Source organism: Varanus komodoensis, unplaced genomic scaffold, assembly GCF_004798865.1.
Source record: "Varanus komodoensis strain SLA01 unplaced genomic scaffold, ASM479886v1 scaffold2, whole genome shotgun sequence".
NCBI lineage: Eukaryota > Metazoa > Chordata > Lepidosauria > Squamata > Varanidae > Varanus > Varanus komodoensis.
In genome coordinates, this window is record NW_025335568.1 from 35,525,305 (window position 1) to 35,547,968 (window position 22,664).

Below are 22,664 nucleotides of genomic sequence, written 5' to 3' on the forward strand. Positions count from 1 at the left end.
GGAGATACTACTGCAGAATGAACAGTGATTAAGATTCCACGGCAAGATCCTATATAAGTATAGAGAATATAACAAGAAAAAGCAGTTTCCCTGCTCAGACATGGAAAAGTTTTCCAAGGAAAAGTTTTCCACTTCTGACACTCAGTATAAATAATGCCACACAGAGACAATGCTTTAATTAGTAACTAAAATGTTTAAAAGTTATTTTAACTTAATAATGTTAGACTCTTCCTTTTGCATTCTATCACTTTTGGCCTAATTCTTTTCAACCTTTTCTTTTCCTCTCCACCTGTGTATATATAAACCAGACTATTGATGGCCATAATTCGGATGAAGCATTAGAAGGCTAAGTTACAGTAGATAGTATTTAAGGACTCTTCACTTGTTGCTGTTGCTACTTTTCTGCAGCCTGCAAACAAAAATTCAGTGATGTTCTATTATTATTCTCTTACTGTGTTGAGAACTGTATCTATATCAGTCCGAACTCTTTTCTATACCAGTAATAGTATGCTTCCTATAAGAACAACAAATGGTAGTGGTGGGAGTTCTTGCCACATAATAATAATATAATAAGCATAATATCAGCAACAAGCAATATAGCAACCCACCCTCTTGAGTCCTTTTCGCGGAACCATCCATGAATTAGTCCCAAGGGTTGTCCATCCAACCCATAAGGTCCTCCCTACCAATATCTTTCTGTAGAATTTTTACAATACAAAGTTTTCTGATGTTCAGGACCATCATGTCTACTGCCTGTCCACCTTTTCTTCACATGGCTGAATACTAAGTACAGAAAAGTGCATCTTAAACCTGGTCATTGTACAGTGTACTTGCTTTCAAAGGCAACAGTTTATTTCAGGGTTAGGTAACTAGTGCCCTCCAGATATTTTGGATTACAGCTCCCATAAGGCCTTGCCTATATGGACAAGCTTTAGAATTATGAAAGTCTACTTTATCAGATGCAGGAAGAAGACAACCTTCTGAAATAAAACAATTCTTCTCCCACCCAAGTACTGCCATAGGATTTTGAAACTTGAATGCACAGAAAAGGGTACTCTGTTCATAGCGCAATCTGTAGTGAATGAGAAAGAAATATGCAAGCATGCCACTTCCTGTTTATTAAACCCAGAAGTTCTGTTTGCCACTCATTACCATTTCCTTTCTTTCAAACATTTGCTGTGTTGCAACAAGATTTGTAATAATAATAATAATAATAATAATAATAATAATAATAATAATAATAATAATAAACCACAACCATTAGAATCCTTTGGGGGATTCTCTTAACACAACAACAGGATCACTATGGAGAAGGCTTTGCTAGAGGCCTTCAAGCAGGAGGAGATCCTCTTATCTTTAAACATTTGAAGTGCATGGAGAATGTGCTCTCCCAGAACAGATAAGATAGGACCCCAAACAACTCAAACAGAACCAGATCAAGTATGTTGGACTACAGCTCCATCCATCCAGCTGTACACTGGCATGAATGCAGCTTATCTGGAGGCTTTCATATTTGAGAAGGCTGAATTAAAACTTCACTTAATTAATGCCTTACTTTTCATAGAACCAATACGAAGGTATGGGACTGAGGGCTGATACCCTTCCAGAAGATCCAGCTATATGTTTTCCCTGTAACAAAATTTAATGGCAGTGGCACTGGAATATTTACAGTGCAATCTCAAGGTGATGACCAAACTAAAAAGCTTATCTACTTGCTGCCACCACTGACTAATGAGATCCGGAAGAAGCTCAAGGCGTTGATTTTTTTCCAGATAAATGTGATCAGCATGGAGATGCTATTGCTTCACTCCTACAATCTTTCTTTTGTTTGGGATGAGAGAAATAGAGGTTAAAGTGGTTTATGTTAAATTAACAGATGATGAGTAAAACTATTATTTGCAAATATTTGCAGTTTGGTAATTGATGAACTGATTACTCAGGATATAGCTTAAGAAATGTAATAATACTTAAAAAGAGAACACAATTTATAAGTGGCAATACTGTTTCCTTATTCTTCAGTGTAAGACTGTTACCTTTGCACCATTTGTCTAAAAATATTAAATAAATAAATAGTGCCAATAACAGTGATCTAGAATTATTGAACTTAATTATGTGGCAATCAACCTAGGACCAATGAATTCTTGATTAGAACTGCACCAGTGTAGACAATGCTGAATTTGGTCCAAACTTGTTCACACATTCTTGTAAGTTCCATTCAATAGACTGGGACTGACTTCCAAATAAACATGCACAGAATCTGACGGTTAGGTTGTGGGAAACAAAATATGTATCATTTTATATTGCTGTTAGCAAAAATACCCACATTTTCTCTTGTAACATTTCATCAACATACTTGATGAACAAGATGCTTCTCAACTCCTCCTCTTATTCTTTTGCATAATAGGCCTGTAAGATCCACTGCAATTCTTCCCATTATATAGGCTGGGAAACTGAGATCCTCAGTGTTCTTGACTGAGCAGTTATTAAATGGTGCCTATCAAAACCCCACAGATAAAAGATGGTGGCTTGGCGTCATCTAAAACAATAATCCTATTTTCCCAATTCTTTCTTGGAAAAAAATCCAAGCAAAACGGCGCAGGACTTACTGTAGTATAAATATACATGCCACCAGTTTAGCAATGAATTTGCAACTTTTTTGCTCCAGTGTTTTGCCACTTGAATTTGGCAAAGTGTTTAACAATAGACAGCCCTGGCCTGTGGAGCTGAGTGAACAGATCTCTGCTCTGCCTCTGGGATTACTTGAAAAGCAGTCAAACAAAATCCAGCAAAGCGAGGAACATTCTCCATTGCTGGCAGCTAGAATCCTTCGGTTGTGGTTTTTGCTACCACACAGGGACAAGCTGAGCTGCCTCTGCTTATTCTTGGGTGGATGAGTGAGCGAGCCACTCTGCAGGCGTGTCTTGTTGCTGGGTAACAGATGAGTGGCAGCTGTTGCACGTGCCAGCCAGGCAGCAGGTGTGGTGGCACCAGGTGCCAAGATTCCTGCACTGGCAAAAGGTAGGGAAAGGGCCTTCATTCTAGCCCACTGACAAGCTTTATCCCTACTTTTGAAATGAGACAATTTGGTCCAGAAGGCAAACAGCCAACACCAGCCTCTTTTTCTGGAGTGGTACAGTGGAATCGAGTTTGTGCATACTTGCCTTGGAACAGCCCCACGCTGAATGCAGTGGGGCTTAATTCCTAGTAAGATCCCTTGATGTTCATGGGATTGAGATGCCACAAGAGTTTGGGGGCTGCCTTGCCTCAGAAATGCTGACAGGCGATTGATGTGCTGGCAGCGGCTGCACAGCTTCTAGCACATTCCTTCCTCCTTGTGAAAAACCTGAACAGTTCCTACTAGGCGGGACAGAAGGGACGGATGATTCCCTGCTGGTTAGGCTGGGTTCACCAGGTGGCCCGTCGCCCATCCTGGCAGTCCCTTCCTTGTCTGCCTGAAAGCAGTTGGAACCCTCCAAAGGTATGGTGACAGCCCTGGCACAAAAGAAACGCTGAGAAGTGCTCCTATTTATTGCTGGATGCATTTATGTTTAAGCAACGCAATGTTATGCCCAAAGTGCCCGTCTTTTTAAAATGATGATCTGGAGTGGCTCACGTGAGTGAGCCAAGCAGGATGCTGGAAGAAGAGCGCGACACTGAAATGCACAGCAGGAATGAATCTGGTGGCGGGAACTCGATTGCTGTTTTGTTCGATCCAGTCCAAAACTGAAGTATGTATTTGAGTGTAAGCATGGAGCAAATGTGTGCATTTATTTCTTTGATCCGTATCTCTGCACCCTCCCTTCCAAACAGAGCTCAGGGTGGCTAACTATAATAAAGCCAAGATTAAAACAAACTTAGCTGAAACAAGAGTAATCACTCCTGCAGGAGTGCAGAATGGATAAGATCTAATTGCACATCCCAATCCTTTCCAATCACCAAAGTCGTGCTTATTCCCAGAGTAACCCTGTCCGCGCTTCCCTGCATCTGGATTTTGAACCAGCCCCTTGCACAACCTGGAAAGGTCTTGTGGTCAGATCATGCTGTTGTCAGGAAGTGGCTTGAAAGAGAAGGTCCCTGCCTGCCGGCGGACCCGAAGCGAATTCAGCCTCTTACTGCTGACGCTCAAGATCTCTCACCCCAAGAAGAAGCAAGCGGACAAAGCTAGGCCTGCCTCACACGTGCCCGTTCAACACGAATCTCCTGCCATACAGAAACGAACGGCAGCCGAAGAAGCGAGCTTTCTCCACTGAAAGGCGGAGGAGGAATGCCAAACGCTCGGCTCTTGGGAGAGCGGGAAGAGGCCCGCGAGGGACACCGGCGCGATCCCGCGCACTTGCGCCTCTCCCCAGCAGGCGCTTGGCTGGCGCCTCCTCGCTGCGCCCGAGCGCTCGGCTCGGCTGGCCCTCGCCAGGGCTCCGCGGTGCCCCGCGGTGCCCGCCCGCCCGCTCGCTCGCTCGCTCCCCAGCAACTCCTTCCTGGTACCTGCAGAGCAGAGCACGCCCGGCTGGGGCATCCCGCCCTGCTCCCGCGGCCAGCCGGCTCTGCGCATCCTGGCAAGGCTGCGGCGAGCCCGGCACCCACCCGCTCTGGGTCGCGAGGAAGCGAAGAGGCAGGGCGAGAGACCCCTCTGGAGGAGGAACGCCCGACCCCAGGCTGCGCCGAGGGGCGGAGGATCGAGGCTCACCAGCGCAGGATGCGATCGCCGTCTGGTGGCTACTCCTAAATTCCGAATTCCAGCAGCCGGGAGTGGGAAAGAGGACTTGCTGCTTCGCCCTACAGCCTCCCCGCCGACTTCTGCCCCCCTCTGCTCAGTAGCAACTTATTTCCACGCTACGCCGTCTCTCCCCCCTCCCCCCTCCCCTCCCCTCCCCTCCCCTTTCCATCTTGCGCAAAGGCTCGGGAATCTTTCCCAAGCACATGCAAAAGCAACTTTTCAACTCCAGAGCGACTTCTCAGAAAGAAAAGACCGATCCTCTGAAGCAAAGAGGGAAGGTCTGGATTGCAGGGGACATGCGAACTGCGTTATTCATCCCCGTGAAGGGGGGGGGGGAATTTGACATATTTTTTGATGCTGAATATCGTTTAAGAAGGTGAACCAGTTCTTCCCCCTCCCTTTCCCTTATCAAATGATGCTCAGTCTGATAGTTCCTCTGGAGATCCGAAATCCTCCCGCCCCCTGGCGAAGCGACCGTGGGTGGAGGGGGGGAACGTGTGTGTGTTTCGTTATTGCTTCCCCGCTCACTGGGTGAACGCGTTTGGAGAATCTCGGGAGCTTTCGAGAAGGGGCTCACCCCTGTGAACAGTGCGCACACATATAATTCAAATTTCACAGCTGACCTGTTCTGAAAAACCTCAATCAGCTTCTAATTGAAGGGAAAACAAAATATTGCTTCCCTACAGCAGAGCTAACGATTTAATCATTATATCAGACATTATAGCTTTTAATTAGGCTAATGCTGATACTGTATAGGAAAGAGATAATTCAACACAGTTCTTGATGAATTCTGTAATTGGGTTGAGGGAAGTGACATCAATAATATTAAAGCTGCATCTATAGCTACCACAGGCGTATGAATGGAAGGCGTGGGGCAGCATGCGGAGGGGGAAGGAGAGACGGCGGGGAAAGGAGCTGAAACTTCAGGCTGGAAATCCTTTGAATTTGCCCCGCCGGGCCACCGTTCCTCTTCCAAGCTCCGTGATGGCTCAACGGAAACCTCGAAGAGGATTCAGCTTTCCTTGAGGATACAGGATGGGGTCCTACTTAAAGTAGACCTATTGAACGGAATGGGAGTTAAGTTAGACTAACAGTAAGTGGAGCCCGTTGGCTCCAGATCTATTTCGCAAGAATCCCGGAGCGACTGGAAGTCTGATTTCCTCATCCCCGAACCGGGGTCGAGATGCACTCCTGCGCGCCATCAACGAGACCTCGGGCGCCGCCGCTTGACGTGATCCACCCGCATCGTGTCATTATCCCAAACAAAACGGGCTTCTCTCGCCGAGAAGTGAGGTTGACATTCCTACGCGCGCGCCCTCTGCTCCCCGAAATGCAGAAAACGCTTCTCCTTCCGCGATGTTTCTTGGGGTGTTCTTTAAAACGGAAGGAAAAGTGAAGGTAAAAGCCCACTCCGAGCTAATACAAATAGGACTCACGTGGATGGATCCAAAAGGGGAGGGAATCCCCCACGGCAATTAGGACCTATGCTCTATATGCAGAGAGATGGGGGGGGGGTTCTCTCCAAGATACACAATTCTAGTTCGAATTCTTGGCATTTTTTTAATCTTTAATTTTAGATACCCAAAAGGATAGAAGGGTTGCTGAGCTTTTCGTTGTACCCTGTTTATTAATAACAGGGTTATTATATTAACAGGGTTAATAACTTTCACTTAGGACTTAAAATAATAAAGTCCTATGGTGTTTTGATGTGGAATTAAGCACGGATCAGTTGCATATGAACCTATTCATTTGATCACAATCTTCACAGAAAGGACTGCTCTCTGGTCGTTCCAATAAGTGTTTCCCCCATCCTGAGGCATCATCTATATAACAAAACCCCATCTATAACAAAACCCTATCTTTGGATGCATCTCAGCCAGCTGAGATCTATGGTGGCTTCTCTTCCCACCCCCCCCCCCCCCCCCTGGGATTCCCCCCCCCCATTTATTTTGGCCACGTTTGGAGAAAGACCGGGTATGTTTGTTTATTTATTCACTGGGTTTGTATCCCACCACATCAGCCAACACGGCTTCCTGAGTGGATAAAGTGCCATTTCCTTTCACCCTCATTCTTATTTAGCTCATGAAAATGGATAAAATAAAGTTCATATGTTAATTTCAGTTGTGCCTAACAAATCCACAAACAAAAAATCCCATGCGTGAGTATGTTGCCATTCTGCTCAGCAACAGCTACAATCCTGGTCCCTTGCTGCGCGTGGAGCTTGCAGAAGGGGGGCTGCCTAGGCCCCCCGTTTGAAGGCCTGGAGATGCGCGCTGGATGCTGGCCGCCTGGCCTGGCCTGGCCTGGCCTGGCCCGGCCTTCGCGGTGCTTCTCCTGCTTTGCCTTCTCCCGCCGCCGCCTGTCCTGCCAGCCCTGCGATACGCACGTGTCCAGGGCCTGAACCTCCCAATGGGCGCTCTGGAATTGGGCTTCCCCGGGAAGGTTGGAGCACACCCCTTAGTCACTCTGTCAGGAAGAGCCTTTTACCAACTGTTTGTTTATATTGTGCCTTAACTAGACCCTCAGCACAATATTGCTTTGAAAGAGAAATATTCTCTATTGTGATCCATCCTTGTCTTATTTTGTCAGTAATTATAGCAGAATTAAACGGGTCATTGATAAAGTTCCATTGATACAAACCCCTGTAATTAACAGTCTGAATGCACCTTAAAAAAATACTCAAGAGTTGTAATTTTTGAGTCTTTGTGTTGTTAAAAGGGATACACGTAGAATATGAGATCACCAGAAGTACTTAGAGATTTACAAGGCTTTTTCTGATTTTTTTATTTTTTATTTTATTTTCCCCACCCCTTTTCTTGTTCCCGCTGGCACTCACTATTTTCCTGTCTTCGACCAGGAAAACAACACCCACTTTAAAATAAAAATTGTAAGCAGAATGATATACATTGTGATTTGCAGTGGTTTTTCCCATGTTTTGTTTATTTTTTAAATGCAATTTTATTTATTTATCTATTTTGGACTTTTACATCTCTCTCGGGTTTTGATCAGTACTTATACACTGAAATACCCTCATGGGCAATTTGAGAAAATAGCATTATAAAAATTGTGACTTTTTTAAAAGGATGGTTAATTGTGCAAGGAATGATGAATATGAATGATGAGGATCCCTTATAAAGGCCAGGGCAAGGCAAGGGCAATTTGGAAGATGGACTGCAGCACCAGGTGTGATCGAAATGCATTTCTCTAGCCTCACTAGTTGTCCCCCAAACAGAAATGACAACACCCTCCTGCCTCACGTGCATCAAAGCCGCAGAAGAGTCAGGACGAATCGATAAGAGGAACAGCAAAATAAGGGGAGAAGTGAGCGAACTCCTCGCGGCTTCCCCTCCACCTCGCCCCCCCCGCCCCCGCTTGCGCTTCCAGGCCATTCCGTGTTATTGCAAATTAGATTAGCCACCCCGACTTCAATATACGCATGACACGGGGTTCACAGCAGAGCGGAGGATCATCCACTCCAATCTCTCCTTTCATCGAAGCATCTCCCATAAATTACATCTTGTCCTTTAATACACTTTTCTACGAGATTAAAACATCACTTTGACACGATTTCGAGCTTTGCAGCCGCATCCCGCAATTACTTCGGAAAAGAGCGAACAAGGCGAGACAGATAAATAGACTCCCGATGCCGCTGCAGGAGTCCAAAATCTGGGCGTGTAATATACGCCGTGGGACTGACTTGGCTTCGGTTAATGCCACTAACCCCGCCAGATACGAGCAGGATGCTGGTTCCAGCGAGTAAATTCTACGTCCTTTAGCCCGGCGCCAAGCAGGGCCGTTTTCCGGGCCTGGACCAGATACAGCGTCGATGCCCATAGCAGGGATGACGGTCCAGCTCGCGATGCCTCTTGAGGTGCCTCAATGGCCCAGTCTTGACTCTCAGCCTGTCGCTTGTTCCTAACTGGGCTGCACCTTCCCGTCACTCCCCCAGAACAAGTATTTCGGAGGCCACGCTTTACATGCGAATAGTCAAGGCAGTTACTCCGCGGAGACCACAGTCCCACTGAAATCCCAAACTCACTGGGCTCTTGCCGGAAGGCCATCTCCATGGCTTCTGGTCATCCTTTGGGGTCTAACATGTCGCCTCTAAAATTTAATGTCTCGTGGCATTACAGCTAAGCAGGTGTAGATAGAAAACCAAGTCCTGACACTCCCAGCATCCTTCGGTTAGCAGGGCCGGCTGGGCAACGCTGAGCGTTACGGGAGCCTTTCCCCAGTCCACATACGGCCACACACGGCACTCTTAAGGGGGGCTGTCATGGGGCCAGCCTCGAACTCTTGGGGTTGCTTGCTGGCCTTCCAGGTCTTTCCTTGCCTGGTGGATTTTTTTTTAAAGACCCACGAGCTTTACAGCCACAAAGAGCACGCCCTCTCCCCCAGATAGCCACAGGCCTGTTTGGCTGGGTTCAGCTTCATCCCCGTTCCCTCAGCCCGACTGTACATTTATTGACTGCATTGCCTACATCCAACATTTTGGAGAACTGGTGAATGGAAATCGGCTGCCAATGTGCATTCACTTATTTATTTATAAAAGTGGGTGAGGGGCCATTAGTCCTACTTAAGGAAAGCCACTGAACGGTCATACATCAGATTCACAGTGGAGGCCATCCAAGGAGGGAAGTGAGCCATTGGTGCGAGACTTAACGGGAACCGGCAAATGTGGGTTTAGGGAAGCACTTCTGCTACAATTCCTGTAAAGTGTGCATTTGGGACACAGAGTGAACTATTGCTTTTACACTCCTGGGCGTGTGTGTGTGTGTGAGTGACAGAGAGAAAGAGAATGAGGGATCGATGTGGCCTGAGTGTGCATGTGCCCTGGACGGCTGATTTTATTTTATGGGGACAAGAATTTGTATGTGCAGAGCAATCTACCTGTTCCTATCTTGAATCCTCACACCTTTGCAGTGGTCCCTCCTCTCACGTTACTTCAGAGAGCGATCGGATGCATGTCTACAGAGAAGCAAGCCCCACTGCGTTCAATGGAGGTTGCCCCCAGGGAAGCGGGTACAGGCCGGGTGGGCTTGCTGGGAATCTCTGCAAACTTTTCTTCCTGATCTGCCCGGTGGCCGAAAAGCTAACGCCGCGGGACCCCCGAAGCTTTGGTTCTCACGTTTGACACTGCACCGCCTCTGGGATGCACGTGCCAGCCCAGGGCTGCGATTCCCGCAGTGCTGCTCGCCTGCCCGAGATCAGCCCGCTCCAGCCAAATCACGTGCACGCTCACCCCACCGTCTCTCGGCCCAGTACACGTGCGCACAGGACGGCAGCCTTAGCTGCGCGGGGCTTGCAGAGCCAGAAACACACGGCGCCTTCTTTTGGAACGCCTGAAGCGAAATGGATGTGCGGGCTTCAACATTCATCCACACGTGGATGGCACGGCGCCCGCTAATGCTCCGAAGTCCTACGCGTGAATTCCCGAGGCATGCGCCACTCTTCTTCTTTAATATTTAATATTCCTTCCTGACGAAGAGCTCTGCTTAACCCTGAAAGCTGGCATCCATCAGGCGGCCGAGGAACCTCCCTCGCTCCGCGTAGTTCCGTCGATGACCTATCCGGAGCGGATTAGGCCGGCCCTTTCATCCCGACGGCAGCACGGTTGAGAGCGGGGTCTTGGCGCTCCCCTAAGCGCGGGCACCCTTTGTCTTCTCCCCTCCCCGCCCCTCCCCGCCCCTCCCCTCCCCGCCTCTGCCCCCTTCCTTTCCGTAGCACCACTTCACCCTTCCCGGGTTTCAAGGCAGCCCGCGCGCGTCTTCCGCCGGCCCCCCTCCCGCAGCCGGCCCGGCGTCGATGCGCACAGACGGGCTTGCCACGGGTTCGCCGGCTGAAGCGGCTATCCCGTTGAAACACCTGTTCCCGCGAGGAGCCAAACCCGTTCCTTGCGAGCTGGAGCGCGCGCAGCCCTCCGGCCTGGGCCCGGTGCCGGTGCCGACCGACTCCCGGGCCCAGAGAGCCCCTCCGCCTCCCAGCCTCCCGGGAAAGCCGAGCGCCGCAGGGAAGAAGCGCCGGCGCTCGGCTCCCCAGGAAGCGCCCGCTCAGCTGGAGCCGCGTCCGCGGGGCTTCCGCGCCGAGCGCGCGCTGCCTCTGCCCGAGCTCTTGGGGCTGCCCGGGGCGCGGCGGCTCCGCTTCGGCGCGGGGCAGGCTGCGGGAGGCGGCCGCGCGGCCCGGGGCCTGCCCTCGCCTCTCGGGCCGCGGGCGCCCGTTCGTTCGACGCCTCGGCCGCGGCTCTTCCCCCTCCGCGGCTGCCCGCGCTCCGGCTCGCCCTGCCTGCCCTCCCTGGGCGGCGTACCAATAAAACCACTGAAAGCTGCGGGGCGGTTGCCCCTAAACCGGGTCTGTGCGCAAACCGTGTCTGCTCCGCGTTCTCACGTGGGGGACGGATTCGTCGCAACAGCCCCCACCGCCAAGAAATCGCCCAAACGAAAAGCTACAGTAACAGCCCTCCCCCAGCAAAACAAGGCAGACCAACACGAGCCCCTTCAGTCCCCTCCTCTGGAGCGGGGGATGAGAAAGGAAGCGTGCTGCGTTGCCACCCACCCGCTCGACTGTCCTGCTGAGCTGGAGATCGGGAGCGGGGCGCGCGCGCGCGTGTGTGTGCGTGTGTGTCTTTGTATGGAGGGAGCGCCTAAAAAATCCCGATCATAAAAAAGAGGAGAGCAAGACACCCTCCCCCTCCTGTTCGTCACACAGCTCCACATGCATCCCAATCGATAAAGCAGCGACGGAAAAGGTCTTTCTACCCACTTGTCGAAAGTTGGAAGCCCGCCTCCCCTCAGGAAACTCCCGGTGGAGCCCATCGCCTCCCCTCCCCCTCCCCTCCCCTCCCCCCCGCCCCGTGGGTGACCCACCCACCCCCTTCCAAAGTTGCAGGCACACTTACAGTTCCAGCTTTCGTCTCTTGCCCGCACGGCGGAGTTGAGGGCCCTGGCCGCCTCTCCCGCAGCGGGGCAGGCGGGCCGGCGGGCGGGCGGGCAGGCTGCCTTGGCCGCGGTCCCCGGCCCGGGCTCGCCTGGCCCGGCGCGCAGCGTCTCACCCGGGGCAACTGCGCCGCGCACTCGCCTTCCCCCTCGCGGACCCTCACCCAGCCACGGCGGGCTCGCAACGCTGTGCCAGAGCCAGGAGTGCCCAGCAAGCGAACACGCGCGCCCGCCGCCCGCACACTCCTTCCTTTCCCTGCCTCCCTCCCTCCCTCGCTCTCCCTCTCCCTCTCTCTCTCTCCTTTTCTCTCTCTCTCTCACACACACTCACGCGCATCAAGGGGAGAGAGAAATGAAATTTATTATGGATACACCGAGAGAGGCAATGGGAGAGAGGGAGAGTTTCAAGACAATTTCAAGTTATTGTTTCTCTCCGGGAAAGAAAGGAAGAAAGGAAGGGGGGGCACAGCTAGCGAGGAGGGCTTCCCTCCCTCCTCCCACTTTTTCTCACCCCCCCTTCAATCCCAGAACATAATGAAACGCTTTTGTATGGCACTGAACAATACCAAACAAGTATTCTAATAAATAGCCACTTTTTCCCCCTCGTTCCGTCTCGGCGGTGAATAGAACTGAGCAGTTGGTTTGAGAGCAGCTGGGACGCTGCTTGGAAGAGGGAGGTGGGGCGCTGTCCTTTGCTCCCCCCCCCCCCCGCAGAAATGCACTTTCTCCTCAAACCTGGACGGTCTCCTTCCTCCCTCTGGCTGTCCCACTTTCTCTGTCTGCTGGGCGTCCTCCATCGGGCTCAGGAACCCGGCTACCTGTGCTGCAGGTAGACAGACCTCCCTGGCCATTCTGAGTTTATTTTGTGTAGGAGCGCCGCTCAGGTCCCCTAAGCCTCCCCCACTCCCCGCATCGCTCGGCTCCCAGAGGAGCGGACCCTCTCGCCTTTCGCGGCGCACCCGTGTGCGTAAAAGTCGCCTGCGCGGCTCTAGGAAAGGGAGTTCTCTGCTCACCTTGCCCGCCTCCTGCCCGGTTTCTCTGCTCATATTGGTCTGCAGAAGGATTTGCTCGCCTTTCGTCCATTCCCCGTTACTATTAAGGAGGGAGGGTGTCTTCCGGTGCCCTCTTAACTTTTCATTCTGTTCTGGAAACCTCACCAAAGCCTTTGGCGCCGTTTGTAATAAGGTCATAGTGTGTGTGTGTGTGTGTGTACGCGCGCGCGCGCGCGTGTACATCTGTCTGCACACACACGCGCGCGCATACATATTCAGAGACAAAATCTGAGTATTCCCCTTCTCAGATTCATTCAGTGGATACGTGGCACCTCTACAGCGGCAGGTAAAATGGGAGCGGCCGCGTTTGCTTCTCTACTTTGGGCAATCGTGTGCGTACCTAAGAGTCCCCCCCCCCTTAATTTGGAGGCCTGGAATTAAGCGGAGAGTCGTTCGGGGCCACGCACAGTGCCGGCAGTCGCTGCCCACATAGGCGGCAGGCGATCCTTGGAGCTGCGGGCGGGGGAATTCCTCCGCTTGAGGCAGGTACCAGACCGCACCGCTTCGCTGCACAGACACCGCCTTTGCCAGAGAGGAGAAGAGGAGGGGCCTGCCTGCCTGCCCGCCTGCCTCTCTCTCTCTCGCTCGTTTAACCCGCAAAGAGAAGAATCCTAATTTGAATAGACAGCTTCTTTTGCGCGATAGAAAATTGCCAGTTTGCTTGCAAAGATTATAGAGCCCATCAGGTATTCTTTCCCAAAACCCTGCCTTTGCCTTACCTCCCGGCAGGGCAATCTGACAAACCAGATTTAGCTCTCTACTGATGCATTTCAGGTAACTCTCACCGATGGTGAGCACTACCCTTTCCTTCCTAGTTGCCGTGCCCACATACACATACGGTTTCTGCGCGGGAGAGAGAGAGAGAGAGAGAGAGAGAGAGAATCATTCATATATCAGATATATACCGGGGCGCAGGGCGGGGGCTGACGCGAGTACAAAACCCAGTCTAATGCGGGGATCAGAAATGGGTCGCTTCGCGCACCCGCGACATCGCCGCGGATTCTTCGGCATTTCAGCCCAAAGCGCCGCCCGGGAAACCAGTGAAGGTCCTGCTGCGGCCACTTGTCTTGCCCCTCGCAAATTAGTCGTTGCTGGTTTTGGTTGTTTTAAAGTCGTCAGAAGACGATTTTTTCTCTGGGAAAGGGTGGAGAAGAGACAGTCAGGCGCTCCAGTCCGAAATGTATTTACTGCAAAGTCAGTGCCAGTGAGTCGAATAGCGCTGACCTGCACGGAAGGGTCGTCCGGATCTAATTCGGAACCTTTGCGTGAAGCCTGGAATCGGGACGTGCCCCAAGGCGTTAAGAACCTTCTCGGGCACACAAGACGAAGTGACTTTTTGAAAAGGCCCTCCCTTTCCATCCTAGCTTTGACCACACCTGGAGAGCAAGTTCGGCGAAGTCAGCGGGGTTCACCCCCCGGGAGCCGCACTGAGTTGGGACTGCGGCCCTATTTGCATTTGAAACTCGCTCCCTCCTTGTTTATACTCCAACAAACTGAATCATTTGGGATCACCGATTTCAAACTTGTGACTTATATTTTACACGCTCAATCAGGGAAAGAATAGGGATGGCATTACAGCGAGCTTTCCAGCCCTGCAAATATTTGAATAGTGTCTCTCTCCCCGTCGCCCTCCCCCCTTTCCCGGCTGCCTCTCTTTTTGTAAAGCGGAGCAGCTGTCAGTCAGCTGGCTTTGACAACCTGCCACAATTTTTGTCACTTAATAGTGGGTGTTAGGCTAAGTGCAAAACACTCTGGCAAACAGATGTCAAACCTACATCTCATGCAAACGTGGGTTTAAAATTGAGTTTTAGCCCACGCACTTTTTATTTTGCCTCTTAAAAAAAGAAAGACAAGAAAAGAAAAATCTGTGCCAGTGTGTAAACTGTATACAAAAACCGAGAGATAATTCGCCGGCTGTGCTTGTTAGTTAGAGGAGGCGTCTTTAGAAACCTGACCTCCAAATTATAGCGATGCCTTCTTACATTTCAAACAGGGAAATTTGAGAAGAACAGTCCTTGGGAGGGTGACGACCCAGGACAAAGGCTGCGGGTCACGGGAAGGGACCGGAGAGGTGGGGCGGAGGTGTGTGCGGGGGAGAGAAATACATCCAACCCCCGCGCCCCGACTTCTTTCCGAAGGGCTTGGCTGCACCTACTGCAAGAAGTCGGCGCACAGAGCGGGATGCGCGGGGCGGGGGGGGGGGGGCAGGCTAGAGAGGCGTTCAGCTGTTAAAGATGTGTGTCGCGGAGCTGCTTTTCCCGGAGCAAGAACCCACCCAGCCTTGCCCTCTCAAATCTGGCCGAATTCCTGGACAAATTGCTCGGGTCTACCTGACAAACGCGTTCATAGCCGAGACGCGTGTCTGGTCAGTTTCCATGGCCAGCTGCTGGACAAGTGCCGGCTCAACCATTAGCCATTAAATGAGAGAGCCGATCTCCAGCGGATCGCAAGATCTGGGGAACCAGGAAAAGGCAGGACACGAACCCGGTTGCTATTGTATATTATTTCACCTCTTCCCCTCTACTGAAGCGGATACCCCTCGCATATCCAGCCTCCTGCACCAAATACCTTGGGTCATTCTAGGAGCATCCTCTTCAGAATCAGGATGCAAAAACGGTCCCGCTACATCCTGCAACCATTCTTCTGGACCAGATTATTCCTCACTCCTCTTATAAGAAGTAGGAACTGAGGATAATCGAGGTTTATCATGCCTACACCTATCCTCCTTTTGCAGCCATCCCCCCAACGTTTTTGGGCATTGGATCTCAGCTCGCAGCTTCTCCTATTCTTCCCTTGGCGGGGTGGGGAATGGGAAACAAAGAAGAGGCAAACCACTGTCCAAAGGTAGTCGCCAAATGTGGCTGCATCCCATCCCTTCCACATTCTCTGTGTGGTTTCGCTTTCACCAGTTCATAGTTAATAAGACTGTCCTGAACAGAGAAGCCTTTTACGTGATTTTACTAGAAACTACGTGAATTGCAAGTTGTGCTCCTCCAGACGCTCCTGACTTGAAGCATGTGGAGGTCACTGCTTTCAGGGTTCAAACAAGGCCCAGGGGTTTTCTCGTATGTAATTCTGCACACATATTAGGTAGAGGTAGAGAATCGTATTTTAACTTCTCTCCAGGCAGGGGTGATGTTAACCATGGAACCATGGGGACAATTTTATATATTGTAGATCGGAAGAGATGTGTTTATTTGGTCCTTCCCTTCCTAATATCTTCCAATTCTTTTGCTTCTTCCCCCCCCCCCTTTTTAAGATTTTTTATTTGAAAAATTACATTGCAAGTTTCAAACCAGACATGTTTTTTGAGCTAAGGTAGACTGTTTTTAAAAAGTGAAAATTGTCCAACATAATTTGTATGCTTTTAGCAAGTGTATATGTGCAGGGGGAAGCTGCTGCAGAAGGAGATTTAGATCCATTTGCTTCCATTTTTATTTAGGAAGTCAGTCTGTGAGCTGCCACCCTAAGCGTATTTTGCATAGTCAGATTAGTTCAGGAAATATTTTCAAGTTCAGCAGGATAAGAAACAGTAAGCAAGAGTTGTGACATATGCCACACCTGAAATTATTCTAATTGCTTTAAGATGAAACCATTTTGACTCGCTCTGTTTCTATGTTTTTATGTTTCTAAAGATATAGTTGAAGATAGTGCTACACTTGTGGTGAAAAGAACGGAAGCCTGAATTCCATGGACAGGTAACCTCAGATTCACTCATTCAAAATGGGTCTGAAACCAGTTATGGCTTCGTGCCCTGTATATTTCTATGAGATGCATACTTTAAAATATTTGCTTGTCAGATTCAAACTTAACAGTCTAATGTGCTTTTAAACATCTTTGTGCACATCTAAGAACTGAATATATTTAGTACAGTTGCTCAACTGATTAACTGAAATTTATTTCCAAGTGACTGTGAATGACTATGAAATGAAACAACTGCTATTGTTCAGGTACATCTAAGATCATTATTTTTCTTGGGAAGGTGATCACATCATTTAGCAACATGTTATTAATTTCTAATTTACCTCCAGCAGACACAGCCCACTTTGTCATTGGCGGGTGATCCTGTTATCCTGAATAAGTCAATGTTTCTATAAAAGATTAGTGCTTATTCATATGATATTTGTGGAGAGATTTAAATGACTTTCCCATGTGAGCCTGACTCCTCATCTTTCAGTAGACTAAAATTAAGCCATTCTAATCATCAGATTTCAAATGGATTTGGCCTGAGCTAAGCAATTTTGCTGAACTGCAGAAATTTTATGAAATCTAGTTTGGTAACATGCTGGCTCTTTTAAAATTGTTTGAGAGTATAGATTTGAACCTTTCATAACTGTGGTTGCATCCAGATAAACAAACGAACAAAGAAAGCAATGGCAACACTTGAAGTCCTGGCACTGTGGAAAGCATTGCCTACGACAAACCTACTGTTTATTGCAAAATACAATTAAAATGAAGGCTAGTGTGGATGCAGTAATTTAGTGGATGTCGTCCACAACCTCTGGTATATGCCAGAACTTTTGGATTCTAGTTCCTATCAACCTCAGTCAGCATGAACAATGGTGGACTGGAATGTTAGGGCTTGTAGTCAAAAACATCTAGACAAAACTAGGTTAAGGAAGGCAGATTTAGAGGAATGATTTGCATTTTCATCTTTAGTGAGGTAACTAGGAGCAAAAACCCTTATTCTGATCCTAACACACATTTTTGTTTACTGTTCCTTGAAGGAATTGTTCTGGGTTACCAACCACTAAAAAGGCAAGGATGTGGCTCAGGCAATTTCACTGGAGAAAGGGAAACAAACAAGATCAACTCCAGCTAGCAGCAGTCATGGGTAACTGCAATCCACAAAAACAAAAAAGCACCAAAATACAAACACAAAACAAAACAACCCCCTCCAGAAAACAAACCTACTAGTGAATAAGTCTAGTTGAACTTACTCTACAGTCATTGCAATATAATATGGAGAGATGGCTGCTATATATCCAGGCGGCCTGGACATTTTCATGTGTGGAAAATATTATTCACAGCTCCATGTAGTTTCACAAGGTATATATATCTGTCACAAGAAAAGTTAAGTTCCACAACTGAACAAATTATACATATAAATATATAGACATAGCTGTCTTTTATTTTGCATCCTTTGTTTTGCTTCTGTTGACTGTGGCAAGGGGCAGGAGCTGAATGGAGCTCTGCCCCTAATCATGTTCTATTTTTTTCTCTGGCATCTGAGATTTCTGCAGGCATAAACGTACATCTTCAGGACCATAAGGGTTAGTATCTTGCTCGTTTTAAGTTTGAAAACTTAGGATTTATTTAGTGCTTTTGTATACCATTTTTCTAAACCATCTTCAAGGAAAGCCTCACACCAAGCACCTATAGCAGACAAGATGTGACTAGACATGTTCTAGTTCAGGAAAGGCTGTGGCTTGCAAACAAGCTGGAGCTGAGAGTAGGTGCTCTTAGCTGCTGCAGCCACTCGGGCGTTCAGCAACACCAGGCCTCAGTGCTGGCGTATTTTCGGGCCAAAACAGGCTTCACTGTAGATCTAACTTCTTTTCTAATTTTCTTACTCTAGAGAAGATATAGAGCTCAAATCTAGCTTGATGCCCTAGCTCTGGGAGAAGGCATCTTGTACCAATTGAAGTGGGGAAAGACTTAACTGCTACATCAGAATTTAAGTATTGTTTATTTTGGCCTTAGGTCAAATACATGTTTTTCTCTTTGGCTTCCCCCTAGCCCAGAACAGTTTCAAACATTTTCTAATATTGCATTATTGTGTATGTCTTGTCCACTTTAAGGGTGTTCTAAACTGTTTTGCAATGTATGCAAATGAGAAGCAACATCACAAACCACTGGATCCAAGAGGATCCTTGGGCTGTGCACCTGCCCCTTCAGAAGGAGAGCAGCCCTGTCCAGTGCAGACCATGGTCTCACTTCCTGGACCAGGGATCTGCCACCAACAGTGTCTCCATGTTATCTGGATTCCACTTCAGCTTATTGGCTCTCATCCACCCATTACAGCATACAGCCACCAGTCCAGTCTCTGCACTGTCTCATCTGATGACGAGAAAATGGAGACATGTTTCTGTGTATTTTGTTCATACACTGCTGTACCATCCCTTGTAATAAACCTTTACACAAATGCTTAGAGAATAAGACTGCTTCACTCTTCTCAATTTCTCTGTGAACATGCTTATTTTAAAAGGGTAATGTTCACGGTATCAACTCCAGTGTTCTTCTCTGCCTCCTCAAATGATCATTTGCTAACCAATATGTTTGAATTCCACTTTTAAACATACCCATTTCCCAGAGGCCCTGTCATAGCAGAGAGGGGCACCTTATTCTGATTCACATTGGATGCACCTCTGCATATTTAGGCCAAAAATAAAAAATAAAAAAAATTCCTACAGCTCTCAGCATGGGGCATGGTGGGAGTTGCAGGATTTTTTTGGTCTAAATAGGCAGGGGGTTGCACTTGTACAGTGTTTTCCAAGGTAATGACCCTGTTGGCAGAAGCCAACGTTCACATTCATGTGTTTTTCCTAACCGAATGAACCATTTGACTGAGCTCTGTTCTGCTCCTACCTTGACCAAAGCTACTGTCTGCTGATGTTATATAAAGCCATGTACCCGCAGACTGAAATAAAGGGCCTGTTCAAGTCAAGCAGTAACTCAGAAGCAGCAGTTTCAGATCCTCAGGCACACCAAGTCCATTCCAACGCAGTGAAGCTGCGCGTGTTCCACTCTCGCAGTGCCATCTGCATCCTATCAACTCCCTCCCTCTCCCCGCTGCTTAGCCAAGTAAAATACTTTCCTGTAGAGTCCTGGGCACGTGAGCAGCTGCTGCTCGTATTAACATCTTGAATGAAGCCAGAGAGATGAGCAGCTGCTACACCACACAAAGCAGCCTGCATTGATTCTACCTGGCTGAGGTAGGAGGCAGAACCTGCATTATGCATCACCTCCAAACTCGCTTCTACTTGGTATCAGGTGACCCTGGTCTGTGCCCATTCACTCCTTGTTTCTTAATTTGTCCATTTCTTAGGATTTGCATTTCTCTTCCATTGAGTAAATTGAGATAAGAGAAATATTTGGGCATACCTTTGTATTACCAGATGTAGTCAGTGCTCAACAATTTTGATGATCTGCAAATAAAATATTTGCATTGTTTTAAAGATATGGGGGGGGTGGTGGTGGTGGTGGTGGGGGGTGGTTTTCACCAGTAATTGTGAATACTTGTTGGTGTTGTAGCCCCAGAGAGACACTCAACAGGATGAAACTGCCCTTGTGTGAACACAGACTCTTATTTTATGAAGAACTAAGAGTATAGTTTATACAGAAATGAAATAAGACCTCTTTTGAATATAAAACAATCTGCATAAATGCTTAAAGAAAGCCTATAATTATGATAAAAATGTTGCTCAAAGTTAAAATTAGGAAGCAATCAAGATTTATAAACAGTCTCTCATCAACTTTTAATCATACTTTCAGTTTTTATATATGAATTGTATATGGAACAACATATAACAATCTACACATTTCCCTATCATGCCAAAGCAGTGGATTTTTCTAAGCGTATTAGCATTGCTCCACCAAATATACAAGCAATGAGGGTCAGTTTGAGTTGTTTTCTTAATCACATGTATTGAAACAGTGTCGTACCACCTTAAAGCAGTCTTGCATGCCTGGACAATCAATAGAAAATACTATTGTCTTTGTGTTCCAATCCTATACTTAATCTCATTGCTATCCTAAATAAGGCATAAGGAAACAATGTAAGCCAGATGTAACTTAGTGCAGGTCCTTTGGTTAAACTTTGGTTAAGAATTTTTCTGCTGCCATCATTAATTACTCTGTGGTAAAGAAACCTTGATTCATGTTACTTCAAGGGAAATCCTTTCTGTAAAAAGCTTTCTTCAGGGCAAGAGTTACTCAAAGCCATGGCAGGCTTGACCCTGAATGCATCAGGTGCATCAATCTTGCACAGATCCTGCACACAAATTCTTAGCTTATTGCCATCTCTGCCTCATACTCATCCACATTACCCATTATTTTGGGACACGGGGCACCCAGTGGATTTTATACATAATCCTAAAATAGAACACAGGAAGAGCCTTGGCGAATGAACATTCTGTCCACACAATGGTCAACTAGCTGTCTGTGGGAAGCACACAGGCAGAGCATGAGTACAACAACATCCCGCGGTCCCTGTTTGCCAGCAACCGGAGCGTATTGGCATACTATCCCTGAAACTAGAAGTAGCGCAGTCATCAGGATTAGTTGCCCTCGATAGCCCTCTCCTCCATGAATTTGCCTAAATGCTTTTCAAAGACACCAACACTGGTAGCCAAGATGCCACTGTATCTTGTGGTAGAGAATTTCACATAGTGTAGTTGCGCGGTGGGCAATGAAGCTCTTCTTTTTATTGTTTCCGAATCACCCACTATTCAGGGAGCTTCACTGTATGGCTCTAGATTCTAGTATTATGGGAGAGAGAATGAACATCTCCCCAGCTTACATGACTTGCACTGCAAAGACACGTTGTTTCTTTATAAGTAATATTTATGTACTATTGTATTTCAATGTATTTTATCATGTTGTAAGCCGCCCCGAGGTTTCGGCAAGGGGCGGCATAGAAATGTTATAATAATAATAATAATAATAATAATAATAATAATAATAATAATAATAATAATAACAACAACAACAACAAAGCACTGAAATCCTAATTTACTTTCCCCATGTGCCTTGACAAGACCAGATCAAGGGTGCATGAATGCATGTGTACACACACACACACACACACACAGATAACTCTGATCTGGGAGTTAATGCGCTCTCCATTAATGGCATAAAAATGCCAGAGTGCATGAGGTGATGACCGCTATGTTGCAACATTTCAGAGCACAACTGCAGTTGTGGTAGGATGCTGGTGTGGGAAAGCTGGGCAAGTGGGGAACAGCCATCTGCATCAATGCACCAGCTCCTCCAGATGTCAAGAACAGAAAGAGAAACAAGGATGGTCAGCTATTAGTGATTTCTTGTTATGACATCCTTTGTAATGGCCCAGATATGAGCCTGTAGATGGTGCGCATCCTCTTGATAGGCTGAAAAGGATAATGGGAGCAGGGCCCCAAAGCTCTCATGTCTTGGACAAACTTTGATGAAGCTTTGCATGTCAGTGAAACATACTCCTTATTTCTCCTTATTTCACAAAACTTTCACTCATTTAAGTAGCAAAAAAGGATAGCAGTGTAATAGAGAGACTAACTCCGGCAAGAATTGGGTTCTGATCTCCACTCAGCCTTGAAGTTCACACAATGTACCTAATAGGATTGTTGTTTTGGAGTTAAAACAGAGAAAGTACAAGGTATGTTGCCCTCACTCCTTGCAGGAAAAGCAGGATGTAAATTTAATTCAAGGAAGACAGACAGACAGAGCAGATACTCAGGGAATATATTCTTAATATATATCCATGCATCTGAATGTGCAGAGGTGTACACACACACATTTGTGAGTGCACACATTTATTACTAAGGTTCTCAAAGATCATTTGTATCTCTGTGGATTTTGAATAGCATGATAAGTCAAAAGTCTAGTTGCACTGGTAAGTTATGTGGCTTGATTACAGACAACTGTAAGATTTGACTTTGTCTCAGTAACTTGGTCTATGCGTCTGCTGTCAAAGGCTGGTGGGACCAGCTTTGAATAACATACAGAAAATTTAAGTGCCAAGGGATGGTTCCGATGGATTGTTATTTTACTTTTCCACTGGGGAAAAATACATGTGATTTGTATAAATTATTGAGTGTTAGCACATACAGTTCTATGGCAGAATTTTAAGGCATACATGATTGTTAGACAGGGAAATTGTATACAAGATATTAATGATCATCAGTGCTTGTTAAAAACTATCTTTTTTGTTGTTTTGAGGTCCTTCTGCCAGCATGGGAGCAGGATGGA